General features: G+C 39.4%; 1 long non-coding RNA gene across 1 annotated transcript; it reads left to right on the plus strand.

Moving 5' to 3' along the window:
* Positions 1–820: 820 nt before the first annotated feature.
* Positions 821–25,482, plus strand: LOC122993139. The gene is made up of 3 exons (XR_006406344.1): positions 821–1,056; positions 7,600–7,651; positions 22,276–25,482. It is a non-coding gene; the product is annotated as an uncharacterized LOC122993139 (long non-coding RNA).
* The last annotated feature ends 845 nt before the right edge of the window (positions 25,483–26,327 follow it).

Consider the following 26,327-nt stretch of genomic DNA (forward strand, 5'->3'; position numbering starts at 1 on the left):
TGAAAAATTGTGAATATATCCTTCAATACCTTATATCTAGGACTAACCTATATGGCCAAAAAATCAAACTGAATCTTTTTTCCAAGCTTAGGGTCGATTCACAAGTTTAATCTTTTTGTTTGCCTGCAAAATGTAAAATTGAAACATCATACAAGACAGTTGAGCAAGAACAATAAAAAAGACCTGCATCATAATGCTAACATCATCATTACACATAATATACAGGTTATCCCACACAGCAACTGTCTCTTGATACCAGTTGCTTCAGCTAAGTAGTGCACATTCAGTTTAATGATCGGTTTGATCATGGACAGAGCAGAAAGGTCCGCTCACTAACTGATCTGTTTGTCTTTCTTTATAAAACATCAATTTGATACTTGCACTGCTGCTAGCTTGCATTAGCCACTCAGCAGGTAAAGACAAACAGTACAAATTATAATCTGAAACTGTTCGGTCGACTCCCAGCACTTGGCTCTGTACCTTGTTAACTAACACAAACCAGATCTGTGTTATTTTGAGTCTGTCCTTCTCGCTGTGTGACATTGAATTCACTTCAAAACAGCCAGAGACAGCTCGCCACTTGGAGTGTATATGTATATGTACATTATATACTACTACTACTATATACTATATCCACCAAGTGTTAGTTTTATTGCAGAATGTAGGCTGCTATCATTAGCTGACTCAGCGCTTTTAAATCACACAAGAAATGTATGTGTGCTTTTATTTTTTAAGAGTAAAACTGTTTTCCGGCGTGATTGTGGCGGGTTGCCGGAGCTCGCGGACCGCAGGTTTGCGCCACTTGATGCCCCCAGTCATACTCACGCACACAAACACGCACACACACATTCCTCCAGTGACTGTCGCTAGTCATCCTCTTGCTTCCAGAAAAAGGACTTGCTTTTGGATTTAGCTGCCGGTGCCTCCGGTCGACCATAATGTGAAGAGCTACTGTAAGCGGGCTTTAAACCGCGTAGGTTATTGATCGAACGCGTGACGGACTCAGGATTCAACAGTTTAATAATACGACCGCTGCCTGACGAATGACTCACACCGGTAAGACGCACTGCCGGCGATCAAACATCTAATTGAATGTGTGTTTTTTGTTATGTGACAGTCACCGTTAATGGTCGTATGCTTCACATTCACTTTGCTCTCAGCTGCATTAAGCTTCAACAGCAGCACTATGTGCCGTTCTCTGCGCGTGGGGAGATTCATGCTGCTGTCGCCTTTCAGATTTCTGCTATTTAATGTGGCCTTGCTGATTTTCCAAGTGCAACGTAGCGTAATTCTCCATTAAATGTGGCATCAAATCTTTTAAAGAATCCTTAAAAATGAATCAAAGATTTGGTTAATACACAACGCGCCATTTATTTCAACATAAATCCAAGTTCCTGGATTGACTGACACGCTGACGGCTCGCTACCGCCCAACTAGCGAGCGTTTTTTATGGGGACAAGAAGCAATGTTGTAATGAAGGTGCAGTGGCACTAAGTACGGCGAAATTAAGAGAGTTCCTTAAAGGATGTCTTGAATCACAAAGGGGTTTTGGCAGTAATAAGAACCACACCATAAATATTCGGAAATGTGATGTGACTATCACACTATATCATACAAGCAGCATAACGGGGGTCCCCAACACATGCTTTAACACCTCCATGATGCTGTCGGCTTGAATGTGCATACGCAGACCAGACACCACTAGCACAGCTGGATGGAGGGTTGCTATGGAGGGAAGGCACAAAATAATGTGTATGTATGTATGTATGTATGTATGTATGTGTGTGTGTGTGTGTGTGTGTTTGTGTATATATATATATACATATATATATATATATATATATATATATATGTGTGTGTGTGTGTGTGTGTGTATGTAATAAACGACTTGTTAGAGGTGGTTAACAGTATTTTTTCAGTGATGCTCAAATTAATTTGTAGCCCATTGGTATTTATTACAATGATATTGTTAAAGGAGCTTCATAGTCAGTGGTGGAAGAAGTACTCAGATCCTTTACTTAAGTAAAAGTAGCCTACATAAGGATTATCAGCTTGATGTAATTGAAGTATTGCAGTAAAAGTAGTGGTTTGGTTGGTCCCTCTGACTGATATAGCCTATCATTATGATTATATGTGACATCATTAAATTATTAATACTGAAGCATCAGTGTTAGATCAGCATATTACTGTTGTAGCTGCTGGAGGTGGAGCTAGTTTACACTACTTTATATACAGTTAGCTTGTTTAGCCCAGTGGTTCCCAACCTAGGGGCCGGGCCCCTCCAAAGGGTCACCAGTATTGGATCATTTGAACATTTTTTGAAATGAAAGCATGTGAGAAGTTTATAGGAAAAAATCACTATCTGGTGGAGTGATTACCAACTCATAGACATCTGAAATGTGACCCCAACTACACACTGCTTTTTGTTAAACGTCAAAAGCCCAAAAGGTTGGAAATTGTTGAAATTGCTTGTTCAATTGCTTATATTATCCATTGTTTCAATTGCCCCTGGACAAGTTGAGTTTTATAAAATGCTTTTTTTCCAGCGCTTGAAGGTTTGTCAATTAAATGATTAGTTCATCTTCACACAGTCTAACACTTTTGATAGTTAACTGTTTAAATTATTTATCATCAAAAATGGCAAAGGATATTTGGTTCCAGCTTCTTCCAGCTGTCCAACTTTTTATGTGAGGATTTGATGGTTGTCTCTGTTTTAAATGTTGGCTGCATGTTTGCACTAACTCGTGGGGCATTGTTTGTTGGTGGGAGTGAGAGATCATGTGCTGCTAACTACATTCAGTCCCAGCACCGGGGGAAAGTAACTGGCTGCCCCCCACCCCCACCCCCATCCCACTCCCAGCACCATGATGACCCAACTATTGCCCTGTCCAACCTGCATAAACATCAGTCACACTTGATTTACATACAATAATGCATCAACAATCACTCATGACTGCAGTTTAATGTTATGACTGTTGCGGCTCCAAATACAAGTCATGTAATTATTACAAGCCCATAGTGAAGCATACATAATACAATACAGAAATTGTGTCATCAAACGGTACAGGCTGGCTTACTGTAGGCCATCTCTCACACATACATCACGCAAATGCACGCTTTTGCGCCTGGCAAAGTCTTTGATTAGTGCAGTAAAGTCCAGGGCTCTAACAATGTCACTTTCCAATCACATCAAACTTAAGGCGAGCATGATTCTGTTTTAATATAACATTTTAATTTAATGTTTTTATTGTTAACTGGCCGGCATGCTCAGCTAACCGCTTTCAAGCTTCCCGCTCCGGCGTCAAATGCTGTTGTTAAAAACTCTGAGTATCAGTTAGTTAGTGCCGGGAACTGAAGCTCAGAGGGTTAAACAAGCTTCTCAGAAACAGAAAGAGATGACTGAACGATTAAAAAATAGTGAAAATAAAAGTGCAAAGGTGAAAAATAGCATAGCAGCTCTTGCTGACAACAAAACAAACATTACCGTTTCAGTTTCCGCTTAGGAGCAGCAGAGATACTAAACATGAGGAGATGTCTCATTTTCCTCTAAATCCAGACACCACAAACAGACAAAAAGGGCAGGAGTCGCCCTTTTTTTTTTCCCCTGAGCCTTGTGGGCCCTTTTACTTTGTTGGGTAAGCCTGTGCATTAAAATGGTGTTAATGCTGATTTCTCCTGGGAGGGCCAAATTGTTTTGAGTGTCTGTCCAGTGGGAGGGATATCAGATGAAGAAAGCTTGACCTGACTTTTTCACAAGATTGCTACCTCAGTTCATACAAGTGATTATAACCCTGTATCTGTGGGGATAACCCTAAAAATCAAAGGTAGTTAGCTCTGGGCTAAGGGTAGGTCCAGTATCCCAGTAGTATCCCATATGGGACCTTGTATATGTGTGAAAGGACCAGGGCTAAAGGCAGTGTAAGTTCTGGGTTAATGGGGGTCATAACCCAGGGCTAAGTGTGGTGGAAAAGCCCCGTTATTGTTTTTGCTACAGAGTCAAGCACTTTTGCACTTTTTTTTTTTTTTTTTTGCCCCACATACACTCATCTCGTCTCTTTCATAACATTTGTGTCATTTGTCATTTCAATATAGGTGACTTTTACAGCTTGTTTCCTTACAGCTTTGGCTTGTTTTCAGTCGTCATGAATTTATTTCCTTCGTGGCGGAAAAACACGTTACACGAGCATTCAGAACACTTTTAGGGCTGACTGACTCTAACACACTCACTATAAACAGACTTTAAGACACTCACTGGCCTAGCAACATTAATGCTACAAACAACACATAATGCAACACTGTGTAGTAGAGACGTCGGAAGACGCTTTGGACTCATTTTTACTTCAGAAAAACATGTTACAAGAGCCTTACAAGTTAAACTGGACTAACAAACACTTCTAGGGCTGACTGACGCTAACACACTCACTATAATCATACTTTAAGACACTGGCTAGCCTACACTGGTACTTTATCCATTCAAAAAGAATATCTGATGTTGTGAACACATAATTGTCTATCCGTTAGTGGAGTGAGTATGCAGATTAACCTATAGACTGACATGTGTAACCGGTCAAAAATATTCTTGGCAGCTAACCGATTAACGGTGAGCTGAGACAGTGGTGAGTTGAACTGTTTAGGCATATGGATAGAAGGTACAAGGGTTCTGTTTAAAATTGTTTTGTCCCGTACCAAGAGCGGAAAATTATTTTTAGTAGGCTTGGGCAGTATCTATTTTTTCATACCTTTATACCTTCCTGACATTTCACTGGGGTATCTGATTTATGACGGTATTTGTGTGTTAAATAAAAACAAAACAAAACAAAAACCATAAAAGCTGAGCTGCTGGTGATAGAAGTTGTTGTAGCATGTGTGACATTGTCTAGCCTACAATGCTATGTGTCTAATGTGCAACTAACCTGCTTAAGCTGAAATAATACCTTCCACGTATGCAAGGGTCCACGTGATGTAAATTTTGTCATCAAAGCCGTCACAATACTGTTTTCCTGTAGACGCTGATCTATTGTGCATGTGTGGAATGTGTCCTCCAAGCAGGCTCCAGAAAGTTACTACGCATCCATGGTGTCTGCAGCTGTTTGTGTACGTGTCTGGTCAGGAGTATATCTGTGGCTTCAGACAAGTCTTGCTGGGTTTAAATACTTAGAATAATGAATAGATAGGAAATAAGCACCCTTCTTCCATAGATTTTTTCCCTGCAGTGATTTAGGGTGGCTCAACAGCGCAGTATGTGGGCCCAGGGCCAGCCCAATGGCATAGGCCACATAGGTGGTCGCCTAGGGCACCAAATGAGGTGGGGGGCGCCAAATGAGTGGAAATTGGGTTTTTTGGAAATACAGTGGAAACTGTTTATAGTGATCACCTCCAAATGGGTCAAATTGATCACTATAAGCAGATGATTATTATAACCAATTTTTTTTCTTTTTCTCAATTTCTCATGCAGATTACCATCTAATTGACATTTGTATATTTATTACATGAATATAATGTAATGAAACAACTTCTCTATTTACTGAATTTTATTGACTGATTGAAAATACAGAACAGCTGTTTAAATGCTTGTTGTTTCGCTGCTGCATCTCGTTGGCTTGTTTTTGGCAGTTTGTCATAGGCTTCAAGGAGACTATGTTTTGTATTGAGAGAAAATGACTCCCTTTTCTTTTTCCCATCATGATTGCAATGTGCACATGTCACCAACGTCAGGTAACCTGCTGGCAGCAGACGGTTGTGTGTTGTGCATTTAGGTTGCGGGGTTTAGGGGCCACAGGGGTGCTGCAGTGACAAAGTTGAACCACAATCAACTTTTGGAGAAACACAACCTGTAATGCTGTACAACCCTGACATGAGGGAAGACAAAAACATTGCTAGGAAGAGGGGAGGACACCTCCACACAATGCCTGATAATGGCACCGCAGCCACTAAATACAGATCATATGTGTATTATGGGAGTGAGGTAAAATATTTTGATAATTGATTAGTTGTTTGGAGTCAATCTTTAAGAAATAAAGGGCCAAATTCTTTGATTACAGCTTCTCTATTGTGAATATTTTCTGATTTCTTTAGTCCTCTTTGTTAGTAAACTGAGTATCTCTGAATTGTGGACTTTCAATAAGGAGAGATCAATTGAAAATGAATAGCAATATTTATTGTAAATTGCAACACACATTTTGGTGATTAGACTCGTCAATGTGGGCTGTAAACCCTTATGAAGATAGGAGATAGGACAGGATCCCTCCTGGAGTCTAGACACTGGTGGTGGTGGAATGAGCCAGATGTTAGATGGATTTTTAGTTGGGTCTCTCTGGACAACATGGAGGACATGGTTGTGACAGGAAGGGGGTGGGTTTGCAGAATTGCAACAATATTTAAAGAGTAGCACTAACAGCCTGATTAGCTTGAGGAATGTGGGTAGAAAGATGACTGGGTCAGGTATGGTGACGTCAGAGCTGGAAATGAGAGGATTTTGACAGCGTGGGGAAGTGGGAGTGACAGAAAAATAGAACAGAAGAAAATAGCAATGTTCACCCATGAAGGCAGAGTGTAATGATGGAGATCTCTTCATGCCAAATCTTCATTTTTCACCATTTTCTGACATTTTATAGACCACCTAACTAATTGATTAATCGAGAAAAAAATCAACAGATTAACTGATAATGAAAAAAATTGTTAGTTGCAGCCCAAATTTGATGGCATTCTTTTCATTCTATTTAATTCAGACTTGTGCCATGCTGAAAGTGTTACAGAAATGTTACAGGTCTGACCTATTCAGATTGCCGCTGTGACTTGCAGGTGAAAGTGACTGGGGTGCTTTAGACATGAGATCAAAATGTAAAATTACCTTCATATTTATGTAAAAAGGTGTGTTAAAGGGGCATTTGTTTCTCTCTCTCTCTCTAACCTGGTTTGAGTTGACACTTGTCCTTGTCAGTACCGTTTCTTGGAAGACATGTGAGCCTAAGCAGTTATCCCCACATGTCCATGTTTTCCTCATCTCAGCTGCACCAGACTCATAGTCACAACCAATAGTCCCTTCTTGCTCTCCTGGTAGTTGGCATGTCTCTAGTTTTAGTTGTTGCAGTCACTGCTTTGCAGCGATGATGCAATCCCTCATGCCACAAAATGGCCAGAGGCAGTAAATATTTGTAATAAAGAGCTATTTCTGAGCATTTTCAAGCTTCTCTAGGCTTTGGTAACACTTCCTGTTATCCATGCTCATGTTGAGATAAATTTCTCTTTTCTGAAAAGAATAAAAAAAAAAAAGAAGTTTATCTTAAAATTGTCAGGGACATTAGTTAATTTGCATAAACCTATTGCTGTGTATGTCTGACACCCCTACTTCCAAAATATTTCTGTCTGTGTGCTTCACCTAAACTTTATGTCATGGGGTAAAACATGCAAAAGGTACAAACCCCAAATATTTTCCACCCCTGGATACTCTCACATCATGCACAGACAATACATATTAATGAATAAATCACTTACACTTACATAAGTGGTATCAAATGCAAATGCTGAATGTTGGCATTGACAGACCTGCTTGTCCTACATCCTGCCTATGTCTTTGATGTTATGTGTTTCATTTCACAGTTGACCTCAAGAGCAGTACATGAGTCATGACTTCATGAAAATAGATGATCAGGTAAAGAGACACCCCACCACCACCACTGATGTCATGCTTTTAAAGGCAATTTCATGAAGGAGACAGTTCAGAGGATATGGCTGTGCTGATGAATCTGCTCCATGTTTAAGCTTTTGGTTGCTTTTTGTAGTGCAGTTTTAGAGAACAGTTTGTCTCTGACCTTCATCAGACTATTTAAATACATTAGCTAGTTGATGAGTCACTCATGGTGTCAGAGAGAGTTTCTGTTGGTACTTTCACAGCTCTTGGATTTGATGTGCTGCCTAGACAACACATCTTATGTGAACACAATGAATGGCTTTACACTTATGACGTGATAGGTTCTGAACAGCCTGTTACTCCTCCACTGTTAGTTCAATGTACAATGCTCACTGAATTCAGGGAAATATTTTGTCATGGAGCTTTTTGTTCTAATTTGCACTTTACTTCAACCTGGCTCCTATTTCACTCATGAAACTTCCTGGTAAATCTTTTTATAACACCCATGTCTTGCAACAAGATGTATATGTATGTATGTTGAACTAATGGACAGTACCTTCTGCAGGGTTGCCATGCATCATTCCAAATTTGGAATATTATGGATAGTTATGTTTTCCAGTATCAGTACTGATTTCTAATTCTAAAAAAGCAGAAAAATAAGAGAAAAGTTAAAAGTATGTATTTTTCACGAGAATGAACCACAATGTTGGTTAATGAGTCAGAGAGTTTTGAATAGGCTGCTTTTAGTTCTGTTGTAAAACACTCAGAATGCCCCCAAGTGTTGTGGTTTACACGAGGCATCCCAGGTCGCATGACCATTGTGTTAGATGGCTTGCTTATCCACTAGAGCAACAGAGTTAAACACAGGATGACTAATGTACCTGAACTAGAGCTAGATTATTTCATTAATCAATTTAATCAATGAACAGACAATTAATCTGCAGGTATTTGGATAAGTAATGATTTGAGTAACTTATCAAGCAGAAATACAAATGTTTGCTTGTTTGGGTTGTAGACAGCTTTTGAAATTAACAGGGAGCAAAGGAAAAATGCCCCAAGAAATCTCAGAATGAAAAAATTGGCCCCAAGATTTACGTATAGTATATTTACCAGTTTAGACCAATATCCTAATCCTACATTAAGCCATGGTTTTATCTTCATTCAATTCATTTAATTTCCATTTCTGTCTCTAACACACACTCACACGAACAGCGCTGTTCTTCACACTACGCTGCTGTAAAGATACCTGGCAGAGGCCAGGCAATCCTGCACCTGCAGTGAAGTTGGCTGCTGAGATGGACTGGTACCTCATTAAAAAAGTTCCAACTGTTACCATAGAAATCAACCTAAATCCTGGGCTGTCATGAACGCCCCCCCCCCCCCCAGCAGATAAGATGGCAAAGAAAGTTGCTGCTTCTACAGTTGAAAAAATGGAAAAAAGACTGGCTTGGTGTTGAAGAGGTGAATAACACCTGGGCCACACAGCCTACCTCATTATAAAATTTATTTATATTTAGTTTAGACAGTAAAAGGTTAAGAAACATGTGCTCAATTGTGAAAAATAAATAAATAATATGTGAGATGACAGCTGCTTTCTTTCTGATGGGGATGGTTGGGTCTGGCTCGGGTCAGCCACATACACACCTCACACAGGATGTTTTTTTTTATGGATTATATTGATTATTCCGCCAGTTAAACCCTCGCTGTCACCTCTGCAAGTGAAGAAAATCCCCCCAGACGACACCAAGTTCCCCAAACGAGTCAAACACACTCTGACAAACAAACCTACAAACCAACTGTCAGGCAGGGGTGTCACCAGAGATTTATGGTTGGGGGGGGGCTAAGCCTTTACTGGGGGGCTGGGAGGAGGATTTTTTTTTTTTTAAATGGCCCCAAAATGTCTGTCTGTCATGATTTGTTGTGACAATAGATGTAAAATCAACACAATAGATCTGTCTCTTCAAAATTTGTATTTGGCACAGGTCTAATATGACTTAAATGCTTTCCATCCACTTACAACAGGCACAGATCAAGCAAAGGTATGGAAGTCAAGGAATGCCATCTCCTCTCTCTTAGATATGTTGCAGGTCCTAAGTATGTTATTTATACACAGACTGATGTTTGATGCGTGAACCTCTAAACTAAAAATGGCTAGTTTAGGCTAGTTTATGCCTAGTATGACTAATAGGCCTATGTCATAAAATTCAGGGTAACACTTTATAATACAGCTCGCATTTTACGGGGTAACTTCCCATCACTTACCATGTAATTTCCAGGAACTTAGGGTGTAACTTCCTTGTATGAATCCGTACACATAAAAAACTTACCAGTTCTTACTGGTACTGAAATGTAGGTACAGCGGAAGAAAACAAAACAACAAGAAACAAGGGAGTAACAACTGAGATTTTAAAGTGTAACTTCCCGACATTTACCATGTAACTTCCTGGAACTTATGGTGTAGCTTCCTCGTATGAATCAGTACGTTACATATGTATATGTGTACTAAAATTAATTGTTTTTGCTCATGGCAGTCATGACAATCATTTTTTTATGCATGTGTGTTTGACAGGCAAGCTTCACCCACACTCCAGAGATTTATTATGCTTATGTCTTCTACTTCATTGTATGAATTTGAATAGAAAAAGTCGAAAATTAGCTCCTAGCAGGCATGTTGGTCCAGCACTGCAGCAGCTCATAACAGGAAAACTTAACCTCTCTCAAGTGCACAGCTATGGAAGGCTTGTATTGTCATCGGAAGATGAAAAAATAACAATATAGTAATATAATAATGTACATATCTTTAATTACACCATAATAAGGTACGCAGGAATTTATGAAAAATGATTTTATTCTTTAATTAATAATAATTAACATCCCACAAATGCATGTTCCTCAAAAGTGTGGCACCATTTAAAAGGGAAATGAACAGGCTTTCCAACGGTATAAGATTTATTGCCAAGAAGCATTGTTACAACAAAGAAATAATCTACCAAACACAAATTTCTTTAGTTTTTGTGCTATGTTTAAGTTTGGGCACTGCTCAGGAGGTGTTACTACATCCAAGACCCAGGTACTTTCAGGGATTGCCAGCAGTGCTGTTGAACATGATTAGTCAAGATTAGAGATTAAGCAACGTCTGTCTGGCAGAAATGGTCACCTATCAATGGTTACCTAATTTATGTGCACTTGTTTCATTTCAGCTCAGTGTTAGACTCTTCTGCGTTTTGTTGTCAGTTATGGCTGCTCTGAGTTTCTCTGCTCTCCTCTGTTTCACCTCAGGTGGGGCTGCCCCACCACACACACAGAGCTCAGCGGAGCAGAGGAGAGACAGTGAGGTAGTCAAGTTGATGACAACACTTGTTATGTTACTGTTACTCTGTTGGTTAACTTGGCTTTCTTTTGAGCCACTTTGTTTGAGACAATCACTGTCTCTCTCCATCTCCATCCATCTGGCACTGTAGGCTAGTTGTGAGGGACGGTGGCCCGCTTCAGTCAGTTACAGATTTTTGGCACCATCTGTTGTTTGACCAATAAAATGTGTTTAACCTTTACACACTGTTCGGGTCAAATTTGACCCATTTTGACATTTGAAAAGCAGTAAAGACACCCTAAATGCCATTCTTTAAACCTTAAATTGTATGACTTTTCCTAAAGTGGCCCAGAATATACAAAAATGGAAATATTTTAAAATTATTAATTTTTGTGCAGCTGATAAAAATATTTATATATGTATAAATTGGCATATCTGTGTATTTCTGTCATTGGGATAGGGCTCAAAGGGCACCTTGACACTTTCACAAGAAGTGCACGTGTTCCCTTGCGACACTTGCCAGGGTTTCCACCTGGGTGGACGTCATCCCACAAAATATTCTGGTTTTTGCCCTTATTCCGAAAAAGACAATATTCCTACTAAGCTGTTTACATGACTAATGAAAATGAATATTCCACTAATATTCCCGTTTACCTCCAGAGGGTTTTCAGGATTACTCCAGTGGGAACAGGAATCACAAAATCTCTGGGGGAGGTGAAGTAAACCAGCGCAGTGAAAAACATTAATGAACTGCTGCTTGATATTTATAAGTGATACTGATATGACTGATAAATTTATAGTTACAGGCACATCCAGTACCTAGGTTGTCCAATGATGTTTACTACACTGCTGAATGTTTGTACAACACGTCACCGTCAGTCCATGGCTGCATGTCAGGATAATAACCATTCCCCTCCATCCCTGTCGTGGAGAAGGTGCGCTCTGCTTTTCCAGGCCACCCTGAACAACTCTCCACTCTTCTCTCATTCCTTTCATCTATCTGCCTTCCTGCTCCAGCATATGTCATTTTGCCTGTGCATGGGTGTGTTACACAACCTGCTCATCATACATCTCTATCCCAGCCTAGCAAACTGCTGGCTAGTTGGTTTGTTTACAACGCACAGAGCTGACCGTAAATAGGCAAGAGGCTGCATATCGCAAACTGCGGTGAAAACCCCAACTGAGATGCATATTTTCTGTATATATATGTTCAAAGAATGCTCCTAAAACCCAAATGTCTTAATCGGAAAATGCTTCATTGGGAATCAGGCCTAATTCAGAATATCCAAACAGAATATGCTGTTTACATGACCTGTATCAAATTTAAAATATTTTCATATTCAGTATAATAGTTGAATATTAGTGTGCATGTAAACATAGTCAGTGTGACTGTTATTGAAGTGGTAAAGCATATCCTTCAACATAATCTATCTCCTGACAACAGACTTATTGTAGGATGCATGTCAAAATGCAGTTCCCACTATTCTTCAGTCCCCTTCAATCATGCAGTGAACTTGGGCTGTATTTCTTGTATTGTTGTGCTGAAGAGACTCCCTGACTGCTCTCTCTCTCTGTACCCACCTCCCCTGTGCTACCCATGTCTTAACTTAGTGGGAGTATTTTGATGTACTGTGATAAATTATACATAACCTCTAGCTGTGCGGTCCAGCAGAAGCATTCTTGCATTTTATATTACTGCCACACTGAAGCCCAGAATCTCTCTGAGCTGCTTTCGATTTCTGCTGCCCTGCTCTCTGCCACACCGGGGGTTCCATCCTTCATTTGCCCTGCTGTCCTCACTGCTTAACAGGGTTAGAGGAAAATTCTTAAGGAAATACTGTATCAAAGCTATATAGCTTCACCCATACAATTTATGTTTGACTGTGATGTTGGGACTTGCCTTCATCCCCAACCGAGCCAATGGACAAAGCCTAATATTCTGTAATTTTACACAAGCTGTTAAGCACCATATACATACATTAGTATTACTTTGGGAAATAAGTATAGTCTTAAATATAGCATATCTGTCAATTGTTGATTCTTAATCTGATGTTTTTTTTATTGAGACGAACATTAGCATGGCCCTCCTATTCATTTACATGAGGCTGCTGTGTCAGCAGAGTAGAGGCGCTGACAAAGAGGCTCTGACAAAAAAATGGAATCTTTCTCATCTTTTGCTGTAGGCTAATGTAATCATCGGACAAGGCGCTGTGCCAATGAAATACATGCAAATGCACATTTTTGGTAGATTACTTAGTAATGTGAACAATCATTGTGACAAAAGATGAAATTATTGTTACTGTGAGAACCCATCTTAATAGATCAAGAAAGCAAAATTACAGAAATACAGCATGGAAAAACAGGATGACAAAATTATAGATGGATTTATAACATGTATGAAGACTCTGATCAGTAGGATGTAGGATGGAAGCAAATTCCAGATGCCGCCATAAACAGATAGGACCTTAGCCATGTGACCTCCATCACCATGGAGACCTTGGAAGAGGACAGATCACACATACACGCAGGGGAAACTCCCATCAAACCGTTCACACACACAGAAGGAGCAGAGATAAGAAACTACTCAGCTGATGGTCCAGCAAAGAGACGCCTGAGTGAAAAGAGAGGACAAGGAGGAGAAAATAAGGAGAGAGAGAGAGAGAGAGAACAGGTAAGGAGAAGAGAGAGAGAGAAAGACAGAGAGTGCAGGGCTCCTGCGGATTCTTTAAGTCTGAAATTTGATTTTCAGAATTTAAGGTAAATAAATAAATATAAAATGAATGAATAAAACATTTAAACTTTAACATTTAAATTCAACATAAATGCTGAATGAACATTAATTTCTGTTCTTTATAAACATATAAAAAACACTGTCTTGATTTGATTACCGTTTTCTGCTTAATGCTTAATGCCAACAACGTCATACTGCTATGCAAAGGTGAAGCCAACATATCTCCTTTCTGGAAGCAGCCATCTTGCTTGTGTGATGTCATTTGGAGCCAGAGTTTGCGTCCTTGGCCGTCTGGCCGCCTGATGGTGTGAGAGCGGCTGTCACAGCTGTCAATCATGACGTCACACTCACTTTTTATATTGTCAAATAACTAATTAAAAACAAACTTATCAGAAAATGAACACTTGGACAAACCTCAGCATGATACAAACTACCTAAAATAACAGAAATCATCTTTGGGAAAAATTTATTTGATGTACTTGATGTAATTTTTTTTGGGATGGGTCATGTCCCAGGATTTATGATCTATACTGCAGCCAGCCACCAGGGGGCGATCCAGATGTTTTGGCCTCTTTTTGGGGAGCTCTCATGATGTCCATATTTATATACAGTCAGTGTGCTAGACTGGACCAGTGCAGCCAGCAATGGCTAAATTTGTGCTAATGGCTCTATGTAGATATGTGTCCTACGAGTGTTGTGCTACAAATAGATGAAAACAGGAAGAGGTTGGGTAAAGTCGGTGCTTAAACTACTGCAGTGTTTCCCCTCATTTGGTAATACAAACATTAAACCTAATGTAATACAGTACTTCCACCATTGAGTAGAATAAAGTGGCTAGAGGTCTCAGCTTCTCTCACAATAATCAACAATCATATTGACAGTGTGAGAAATACAATCAGGGACAGCCTCCTTGCGTGAGCTTTTGATTGGCTACTAAACCATTGACTCATGAATCCCAATGTTTCATTGTTTTGTTTTGTTTTTTTAACATCCATTGTATTAGGAGGATTACTGTGTATTGCATGGCTGGAACAGCACCCTTTAGGAAAGAGAATAGAAACATAGATTTATTGCTGCGGTTAATTTCATCCTGAAGAACTTAATTTGTAGTTATAACAAAATGCTTAAAAAGAAAAAACTAGTTCATATGCTCAAATATTTAATAGTAATTTATTAAGCTTGCAAACTCCTAAGTAAATGTGTGGCTGGTGGGGTGTGGCACATGCGCCCTCTATTGGCCGGCCACCACTGCTTCATGTTATGATCTTGTAGCATGAATAACATTATGTTGACAATTCAAGAGCAGATAATCAGAATGTTCTCCGTTTGTGTTAAATTCAGTTGAACTGTTTAGTTAGGCTTTAATTGTGTGTGCAGTTTGCTTTTATTTTAATTAAGCAGATGCTTTATGGCAATTGATAAGATCAAACATTTCAGTAGAAGTGAGCATATCTCACAGGGAACACTCTAAAGTGTTTTAGTTTGATAGTTAATGGTGTGATATCAGCGTTTTTACTTAATCTCTTTATTTAGTTATCTATTTTGAGGCAGTAATGGGATGCAATGGTATCCATATGTATGAAGTGTGTTATAGATAACAGAAGGATGTCTTCTGAACTTCAGAGTCCTGACTGCCTGTTAAACCTCCATTATGTCCTCTACTGCTCTCTTTGATCACTTATACTGTGTTTTAATGAAGTTAAATTCACAGTATTCTTGTTTTCATTTACACATTTGTCTGTTTCTCTTGTCAAACAAGAATTGATGAAGAAATAGCCCAGTAATTTAATAGCAGGACAAATGTCATCCAAGCTGCTGCACCACAGTAATCAAATCATTTTATAATCCGACATAGTCTGACAAAATCAACACATACAGATTAACGACAACAGCTGTGTGATATATCCAAATTGAAAATGAAGTTGTCTTAACATCATGTTTAAGGACTTCCATGACTTGGCACTGTGTTAACAGTGTTCTAATAGATCTTTGACTAAATGTCTACAACCTTGTATGTAACAGATTATGATTATATAGCCAACCCCTGTATGACATGAGATAAGCAAGACAATTGGCAAGCTGCTGTGGGACTCCTCACTTCATCAGAATAGAGTGGTGATGAGGGAGGGCATTTGCCCCTTCTGGTGGCAGAAAAGAGAACAGCATGTTTGATTTTATGAGGCTGGAGCAGGGAGGATACTTCGTGCTTACTGCAGCTACCAAACCGTAAAAAGGTGGAAATTTTTAAGTGCTCCCAGCCACCAGTACTTGTGTTTTGTTGTATATAGTATATATTGTGTTTTTTAAAGTGTCCTACATAGCACCTGGATAATTGTAATTACTGTATTACCTAATGCATTTTCTCAAAAGCTTACTTTCTAGGTGTATGTGTGTCTGTGTGCACAAATGAGTGGTGCAGGATGGACAATGAGCTAATCTTGTTTTGAACTGTATTATTGGAAAAATGCCTACTATAGAAAGTGGGGCAGAGTGAATCGTGGGGATAGCCCTGCCAGATGGAATCACACTGATGGATGATAGTGTATTCTGTGTGTGTGTGTGTGTGTGTGTGTGTGTGTGTGTGAGAGAGAGAGAGAGAGGATTTCCCCATTTGCCAGCCAGTGCTTGTGTTCTGACCTCAGAAAAGAGGAGTATCCCATCTGAAGAGCAGCCTGTCACAATGACTAACAGTATTGTGAATCCATGAATCAAGCATATAAGAAGCATATAACAATAACCATACTAAAACCAGCTGAATTAACCAACAGTCAACAGGAAATGAGTTACTGTAAGGAAATAGTATTCATATGTACATGAGATGAGGAGGACATTTTTAGGAGAATGAGAGTGTATGATACTGTTTGTGTAGACTGTTTAACTGAGCTCCACTGCACCTGAGTGAGGGACTTTTGATCCCAAGGGAGGACTGAGCCAGCATCACAGAGATGAGGAACAGGGAGGCTCAGGATTTTCCTCTGGGACACATTTGCTGTTCGTGTGTGTGTGTGTGTGTGTGTGTGTGTGTGTGTGTGTGTGTGTGTGTGTGTGTGTGTGTGTGTACACCATGGATTAAAGCAGACAGACCGAAAGGAATTATTGTACATTTGAGGATCAGTTTAATCAATTTGGAAGGAGTAATAATAAATGCTTAATACAGTTAATTAAGCCATCTACACTGTACTTATACCAGGCTGAATGTCACTCACATTGACATTCATCTGTCACATTGTATGGTATATGTTCTAAAGACTTGGATTTCAATTCCAGTTTTCAGGGGTACGGAGAGAGTACATTTAGAGATTTCATTTTTCATGTCAGGAAATAATCATCTTAATTTAGTTTGTAAGGCAACTGAGATCCAGGAATTCAGCACTGGACAGCTCCAGTGACTGTGTTTCAACAGACAGAATTTATACAGACAAACAGACAGCTTATATACTGTATATGTATGATTCAAATTCACCACCACTCATTCATCTGACAGACACTCCAGGTAGCACAGCCCTGCAGTGGACAGATCATCAGGTCATGTGTCCCCCACATCTTGCTGTTTTACTCCAAATATCAACACAATAATCTCCAAATAGCTCACTTTTTACCGGAAACACACAAACCTAGCAACATGACATAAACCTTACCCTATATGGCATTAAAATCACAAGATTGTTGAGATCATAAAAATATTGGTTGGGACAATACACTAGCACCTCTCACCTTGACATTGGTAGGGACATGTCCCTGCTGTCCATACCCAAATCTACACCTATGGTCTCCTGTGCGACCCAACACAGTATTACACTATCTCCAGTAGAAGCCAGTAATGCCAATAGACACTTCAAAAACTGACCCAGAAGCACATGATAGAAGCAGTTCATAAATGTTAAAGACTCCCTCCAGACATGTTTTAAGATGTTTATAAAATAACACTCTACTTTGAATAATAATTTGTGTCTGGTATAGTTTTTCCACAAAAAGTTCAATTATCTTGTTAAAATCTTAAAATGACATCTCCTTCTTCTCCGTCATTAAAAATTTTAGAATCTGTGAATATGCAAATCTACCTATAAAGGAAGGAATCTCTGTATGTCTGTCTGTATGTGTGTCCTTGTATCTCGACAACTGTTCATCTGATCGACTGCACACTTGGCAGGTGTATTGCTGAAGGCCCAAGGATGTGCAGTGTTGAGTGTGAAGTTGTTTGGATGATTGGTTCTTGAGAAATTTATAAAAGTACCTCATAAACAGCATTGCTTCTGCTTCTTCTTCTGCCCGTGGAATCAATGAATGGACAGCGGCCACTCTGCCATTACAACCCACCTTGTGGTCGGAGGTGGGATTACATCCATAGTGATAATGACTTGAAAAGGTTAAAGAGACCAAAGCTCTACTATTGAACTGTGTACTGTGAATGAAACTTTCAAGACTTACTGCAGGATATCTCAGACATGTTTTGAATGGACACTGCAGTTAATCTCTCTGCACTATATCTCTCTATGTAAAGCAAGGAATCTTGGTCTGTCTGTCTGTCTGTATGTATATATGTTTGTCCTTCGCATATCTCGAGAACCATTCATCTGATCTACTTCATGCCTGGCAGGTGGATTGCTGGGGAATCGAGGAAGTGCAATGTCAATGTGTGAAGTTGTTTGGATGAACAGTTCTCTAGAAAATATATAAAAGATACCTCATATATAATGTTGATTTGCTTCTCTTTCTGCCCATGGACTCAATGAGTGGAAATATGGACAGCACCACTCTGCAATTGCAACCCACATTGTGGTCAGAGATGCGGTTACATCCGTAGTGTTTATGACTTGAAAAAGTTTAAGAGACTTAAGCTCTACTATTGAACTGTGTACTGTGAACAAAACTCGGCATGTACGTTCAAGACATAGTGCAGGATGTCTCAGGCATGTTTTGAATGGGCACTACAGTTCATCTGATCAACTTCAGCTCAACTCAAAATTGTAGTCTCCAGATATTCTGCATGTGAGGCATTTAGGGAGCTTCAGTAAATTGTAACGTCTACCGATTACCTGCTTGTGAGGCATTTAGGGAACATGGGTAAATTATAGCGTCTAGTGATAGCCTGCGTGTTAGGTGTTCAGGGAAGATCAGTAAATTGTAGTGTCTACCGAAAGCCTGCATGAGAGGCATTTAGGGGACAAGAAACTGGTCTCTCCAGGTATTGAGAAATTGGCCCGTTCAGTCGATTGACTTCACACTCAGCGGGTGTATTGCTGGGGACCCAAGGAAGTGCAGTGTCGAGTGTGAAGTTGTTTGGACATGCGACACATTTAATAAACTTTGAATAAACAAGCGAACAGTGAGCCACTCAACTCCATGTCTGAGTGCAGTGGGGGCTGTTTGATATAAGCTCCATCACATCACAGCGGGATGGGGCTTCTGGGCTCTAACTTGCTGAGCAGGACAAAGGCACGCATCCTGCTCAGTGAAACTGGTCGAGAGAGAAGAACAAGTGGACACAGGAGAAAAAAACAGAGGCAGAGGCGGTAAAACTAGCCAACAGGAGGACAGGTTTAATTGGCAGCAAAAAAACTGCTTCTACAGTTCAACCTCAGTTTAGTCTCACTGGTTAAGTTTCTGTCTGGATTTGAACCATTTAATTTATTAATTCCTTATCATTTTAATTGAAACGTTTGTCAATTGATACATACATATGTGGTTCTCAAGAAATAATAAGCAATAGGCCTGTTCTGAAACGTTTTGAATGGGCACTGCACTAGTATATTTAATTTCTAAAGTTTTCCTGTTCTACACAAGATGTCTCCTACTTCACTGTAAAGTCCATTCTCAGTGTATGTGCACTGTAGGCTTCAAGTTTCCACATCACACTTCTGTAAGTTGAATAGGATTGGCTTCCAAACTATTTGTGATGACATGGATCATGCTTGTAGACCCATCACTTAAAATTGGATTTTCAATGAGCACAGAGAAACTTTTCACTTTTAGCAGATGAATGTGAAAACAAACTCTGCACATACATCATTCCGTACAGTGAAGCTCAAACGTCCAATTGTAGGAACATGAAGAAAAACACATTTTTGAGTGGTGGGGAACTTTAAGGTTTTTTAGCCTGTATAAGAGCAGAGTATCCTCATATGTTGACATTTGTGGTCTAAATGTTTCTGACATCCAGTGTAAACAGACAGAGAGAAAATGTTAATGTTGTCAGGAGCTGTCAGAGCTGACAGAGTTGAAAGATTCTGCTTGATTCTGCTTTCTCAGCACACAGCACACTAACACTTCTCAGAGGACATGTTGGATTGACAGTCAGCTCTCAGGGTAATTACAGGACACTCAGAAACAATCTCACAGATTCTCAAAATAAATAATTATACAGAAACTACACAAACACTGACTGCTGCATCTTAAGTCCTTCTGCATCTGGTAGAAGACTTTTTGTTTGTGAAGGGGTAGTGAAGATGACTTGCTTATTTGTCAGGAGGCAGAATGCAGCTTTTCCACATGAGCTGGCATGGTGAGCTGCTGCATAAGTGCTGTAGAGTCTGTGCTTGCCTACAGTGTTGACACATTGTGTAACTTCGGATACAATTACAGAGCTGTGCATGACTACCATGTGGCTGGGGATAATGAGAGCATGGAGCTTCGGGAGGAACCGATCCAGCAAAGAGTTTGAGCTGCAGAGAGAGGGAAACACAAGCTCACTATGTTTTACCCTATGTGTTTGAACATAAAACATGTTTAGTGACTTTTAGAGGCTTATTTCACACAGTCAAGAAAATGTCCCAAACTGAGATGCCTTGTATTCATCCAACTCAAGTTCTGGTGTAGAGTAAGACCACTGCAGTTTTCCCACAGTGTGTTATAGTAGGGGCTATTAAATTCTCATTCTTGCACACATCAGTAATTTATGTCACCATTGGGATCAGAATTTTTTTTCTGCATGCAACCTCAACAAGACTTGAACTGGATTTAGAATTGAATGCAAAATCTCCTAAGGACATTGAGTTTCTACACTATGAAGCAGCAAATAACTTCCAGTCCCTGAATGTAAAGTCTTTAAGTAGTAAAGTGGAATGATGGAGATTTTGATTACAATAGGTACTGGAGAGTTTTTTCACTTCCATACCAAGAGCTGTGAAATCTCCCTGGAAACAGACCTTTTGTGTTTGAAGCAGCAGGTCACAAGAACAAATCAATATTTCCTTGGAAGCAACTGCATCCTATCACAAATAGCTTTAGTTGTGACAAGGGTTGAATTCCAGTAGCCAGTTCCACTTTGGATCCGGTTCCCAGTCGACAGAATTTTATTAGATAAGCTCTGATACTAACGAATCTCTTATCAAAGCTTTTATCTCACCTTACTCTTTGTTATTAGCAAAGAGAAAACAGTTAGCTTCTCATTTTCAGCCAACAGTCACTGTCTAAAATGTCAAACATCAGCAGCAAATTAGATTAGATTTAGATGTAACTGCTAAAATAAAAAGTTTGTCTGTTCTCTGGTCAATTCAATAATCTCTCAGTCATATCAGATCAACATTTGAATCTGATCAGCTCCATAGCTCTGAATCAGTGGCTTGTGAAATATAGGAAGCTACAGAGTAGGTATAGGTTGTGAACATTAATTAGGCTGCCAATAAAAACTGACATCAATAGACATATTTGAGTTGTAGTTATTTTAATCTTTGTTCCTTTAGTCTTACTTGCAAGTGTTGAAAGATATACCTAATAAGATTCAAGAAGGGATTACAAAGGTTTAAGATTTGGTAAGTGGATTCAATATTTGATTTGAATGGGATAAAATGGTCTAAATCCCCATCCCTAGCAGTGACTCTGTGTAGTGTGAAGTTCACGTGCCTGCAAAACTTTTAATGGGAGGATATATTTCGAAACAGTTAACTGAAATGTTTCTTTATTTTATGTCTTCACTTGTTTCCTTGCCTGCTGTCTTTAACTGTAAAGCAGTTTGAGCTGCATTTATTCTTTGAAAGTCGCTATGCTTTATAATTAAGGTTGAGTACTTGCAAAGCTCTAGGACATCCTTCAACCATGTGATTTTCACAGATTGACTCATACCTATGCAACCCCAATAGATCAACAATTACGGAGTCTCCTGTTGGAGCAGATCTTCCATGACTTTAACCTCCCCTGCGAATAATGCAAGTGTGTGTGTGTGTGTGTGTGTGTGCACACTAATGAAGGATGTATACAGAGCTTTGATCTCTGTGAGATTCCCCCTGGTAGTGTACAGGATAAATGTCGGTAGCTTGGGCTGTATTATTAATAAGATGAGGCTTGATCCAAATAGCTTAAGGACTAATTACAGAAAAAAGGACAAGTTAAAAAGAAAAGGATCAAATTGATGCAGAACCAGACACAGGTGGATCTTCAGGGGGAAATGGAGGGCTGCCCCTTCTGTTTTCCAGCTCCTAAAACTGTAATTGTAAAACAATTTAATTTTGCACATGAGTCTGCACACAAATAGGCTGCATCCTCAAATGTCAGACTGGAAATATATTTTAGCCATGATCAAAATATCACTATACCACAAATATTAGCGTGCTACTACAATATAAAACTTTTTAACCAATAGATCCTTTCTCATCTTGACTACTGTAGGTAATGCAACTGGATTGACCCTTCTTGTGAAAACTGAGGAGGAAGGACAGAAAGGAAGATACCACCAGCTTTAGCAAGAAATGCTGCAGGCTGGCCAGGAGGAAGAGATGGAGGAGAGCAGAGTGAGAGGCAGGAGAAAGTGGAAGGAGAGACATAGGACAAAACTCACCGAGGGAGGATAGCAGGAAAAGAGAATAAGAGATGGACAGAAACAGAATGTGATGGGGAGAGATAAAGACTTAGAGACATATGGCTCATTTCTGCTTTCAGTTGGACCTTGTGGTCCAATCTATTCATATACATTCCAGTACAATAACAGTTAGTAAAATGGTAATTGGCTATTTTCTGTCATCATTTGCCTAAAGAAGTGTGGGGACCCACACCCACTGCCCTCCACTGCCACCCTGCTGCCTACCCTGGTACCCACCACCCTGCTGCCCACCACCCTGCTGCCCACCCTGTGATCCCTGCCATTGATCAGAGATAGTCTTTTATTCAACGTTTCTTCCTTGTCAAAGCATGGCACCTACATCACCGACAATGCAAATTGACAAACAGACAGTTCGATTAGTAGTAGCTAGTGTAGCCTGGAGCTGCTAGCCTCCAGCAGAGATGAGGAGCGAGCTACAGAGGTCTGGTAACCTCACTGCTTTCTAACTCCACACCCCCAGATTTTTTTACTTTTCAAACTTGTAATCTTCAACCCCAACTGCCACTGACTCAAAGTTTATTTATTTAGCACATTTCATACACAAGGAAATTAAAAGTGCTTTACATAATACAAAAGAATATAAGAACAATGAAAATAAAAGCAAGAATAAAACAGGCAAGTAAAATCAATAGAACAGTAAAATGCATAAAATTGCACCTTTAACATTTAATTAAAAGCCATGGCAAACAGATGTGTCTTCAATTTAGATTTAAAAGTAGACGCATTGTCTCACGTCTTAGATCTTCAGGTAGTTTGTGAGTGAGAAGCTAAATGCAGTTTTACCATGTTTAGTGCTAACTTTAGGAACCAGAGGCAGCTATTTAGAACCTGAACTGATCCTGAACCTTAGATTTATGGACAAGGAGTAATACTTTAAAGGCAATTCTTTGACACACTGGCAACCAGTGTAGTGATTTGAGGACTGGTGTAATATGCTCTGATTTTTTTTGTGTTTGTTAGGACTCTAGCAGCGGTGTTCAACTGGATCTACTTTTTTACAGAGACCTGAGAAAAGTCCATCACAGTAGTCTAGTCTGCTGGAGACAAGAGCAACAGTTTCTCCAAATGTTGTTTGTCTTAAGATGGTGGAATGCTGTTTTGTGACAGATTTAATGTGACTGCTGAAATTTAGGTCTGAATCTAAGACAACACAGAGGTGTCTAACCTGGTTTTTATTCTGGAGAGAGGCCTCTTATGTGAGCACAGACTTTAAGTCTCTCTTCTTCTGGTTTTATCCTTTTTGGTGCATCCAGTTACTGATTTGCTCAATGCACTGTTTCAGGTGATCTATTTGGCCAATCTGGGATAATGGGAGCATGTAGAGATTAAATAACCAACACAAACAACAGGAACATTTTTTGTATGCACTTCTGGCCTTCAGGATAAAAGCTGAGAATGTCACCAATATCTAGGCTCGAATCAGGGTCAGTAACACTTTAAGCTTATTAAATGAAATGAAAATGATGTTTAGACATAATTTCACAGAATGTGTATGTATGTGACACTGAAGTTACACATGATGGCAAATGCAGATTCCCATATTTTGGTTAAAAAAAAACAAAAACAAAATGGGTAACAATCAACCGATATTCATTTTTTATCAGAAACACATAACATAAACAAACAATTTGAAAGAATACCTTATACTGAGTTGCTTAAGAGTTCTTAGCAAGATATCTACTGAGCAGGACATTGCACAGTTGAAAAAGGAACTTGTTTTATTGTCAAAAACATAACTCTATAAGCAACTGCAACAGTAAAGTTCTCTGGAATTGTTACTACGGCTGTTATTGTTGTTGTTATAACTGGCAAATAAGCAAGAGTTCCTCATATTTAGACAAAAACAAATTATATAATAGGCAGTAAACAGATACAGTGACTGAGAGTAAATGCCGCTGCAGAAACAAGAGAGGGAGGCTTTCACTGTCATTTACTTCTCTCAGTGTGCACACATTTATTTCTAGTGTTTTTCCCCTGGTTGAATAATTCCTTTTCATATTACCAGTTCTAGCCAGCTGTTTTTGGCAGTGATGATCAACTTCAAGATATACTTTCTTTGTTCCCATAGGAAAACTTGTTTTGGACTCTGCACTGGAGTTCCACACAATAAATTAACAGCACAGAGGAACAACACAGGCAATAAGAACACAGAACAAAAAAACAGTGGCACACTCTGTGAAAAAAAACAATCATAAAATACAGATAAAACATAAGCCAGGACCATAAAAAACATAAAACCACACAAGAAATTGATTATTCAAGAAAATCATTGACGGATAAATCGATAATGAAAATAATCATTAGTTGCATCAAGCCTGTATTAAAACCTCCCTTTGTTAATCTTATCTTAGTCTGCATGTTCACCCTGTGACTGTGACAGCGTCCTGCAGGTTCTCCCACAGTGCAAAGACATACAGGTGAACTGGCAGCACTACATTGCCTGTATATGTGAATGTGAGAGTGGCTGTCTGTCTATGTCTCAGCCCTGTGATAGACTGGCAACCTGTCCAGGTTTACCTCAATAGACTCCAGACTCCTGTGACCCTGCAATGGAGAAGCTGGTACACAGGAGTTAGTTGATGGCTGGATGGAAGTTTTCTAATGTTCTGTTTTCCTCAGTTTTGTAAAAAAAAAAAAAAAAAAAAAAAAAAAAATTCAGTGTGTGGGTTAACCACCATGCCTTGGATTAATCAGTATTGTGAAAGCTGTGTTTGTATGGTGGGCAATGTAAATGTTTCTCTGGCAGAAAAGTAGGTGTCCCTTTGTATTGATATTGGATTGCCTGCTTTTGTCTTGACTGGCTGAATCTCAAACAGTGCCAATCTCAAACAAATAAAAGGCCAGTCACTAAAAAAGACCAGGTAAGGCATTGAGGTAGGGATGAATTACCTGTACTGTAATACAGTAACTCACATGATAGATTCAGTATTATGTCCATTTCCACAGCACTTATAACTAAATTGGTATCGGCTAAAATAAAGTTGATTGAATGCAGATCTTTTCATCACTGTACTCTACTGTGTTCTGTCCACCTTAGCCTGCTAGTGTTGCTGTGCTACTCTCCTTTACAGCAGCCTACAGTGCAGCATTTCACTTGTGATTGAAAATTAAAGGGTGTGATCGTGAAAATGTTTTTTTTGCACACCAGTGCAAGTGACTGGATTCTCATGTCATGATTGGCAAAATACACAGATTAGCTGAGCTATGACTAACTATCTGTCTCTCATTAGCACAGAGTAGCAGTATACAAAATATTCAGCTAGCAGCTTCTGAATTTTAGCTGCTGCTCATCATCGCTTTCACCGACTGAAATGAAAATGCGAATGGCATCATATCAACTATTGCTAATCAGTGTTAATTCCATGAGTAACTTGATGACTGGCAAAATTAGATCTTAGCTGTTGTTGAGTTTGTGTGTTCTCTGCAGCCCGTGTCTGTACTCAGCCAAAGATCTTGGGCCTCATTCACTAATATGTGCATAGAAATGTTCTTATTTTGCGCATAAAATAAGTGCACGTGCAAAATTACCATCAGATTCATGACACATGTACACCAGCCAATTTTGTTCTTACCGCTGTGTGTACGTTAGTGAATCAGAATCATTCTAAATTGACAGGCACAAGCCCGCTATCGGTAAATAGCATACTACCACGCCCCTATTGCTCTATATAAGGAAAGCTCTGTTGAAGTAGCGCGGCAGTGGAGAGAGCTGTCACTTGTTGCAAAGAGGGCTATAATAGTAAAAATGTAGAAAACTTTTCTGCTACTGAAATGCAAACAACAGTTTCAGAAGTAGAAGCCAGAAAAGGCAGATTTGACTGGTAAACATATCATAGGCACA

This window comes from Thunnus albacares, chromosome 12, assembly GCF_914725855.1.
Source record: "Thunnus albacares chromosome 12, fThuAlb1.1, whole genome shotgun sequence".
NCBI classification, from domain to species: domain Eukaryota; kingdom Metazoa; phylum Chordata; class Actinopteri; order Scombriformes; family Scombridae; genus Thunnus; species Thunnus albacares.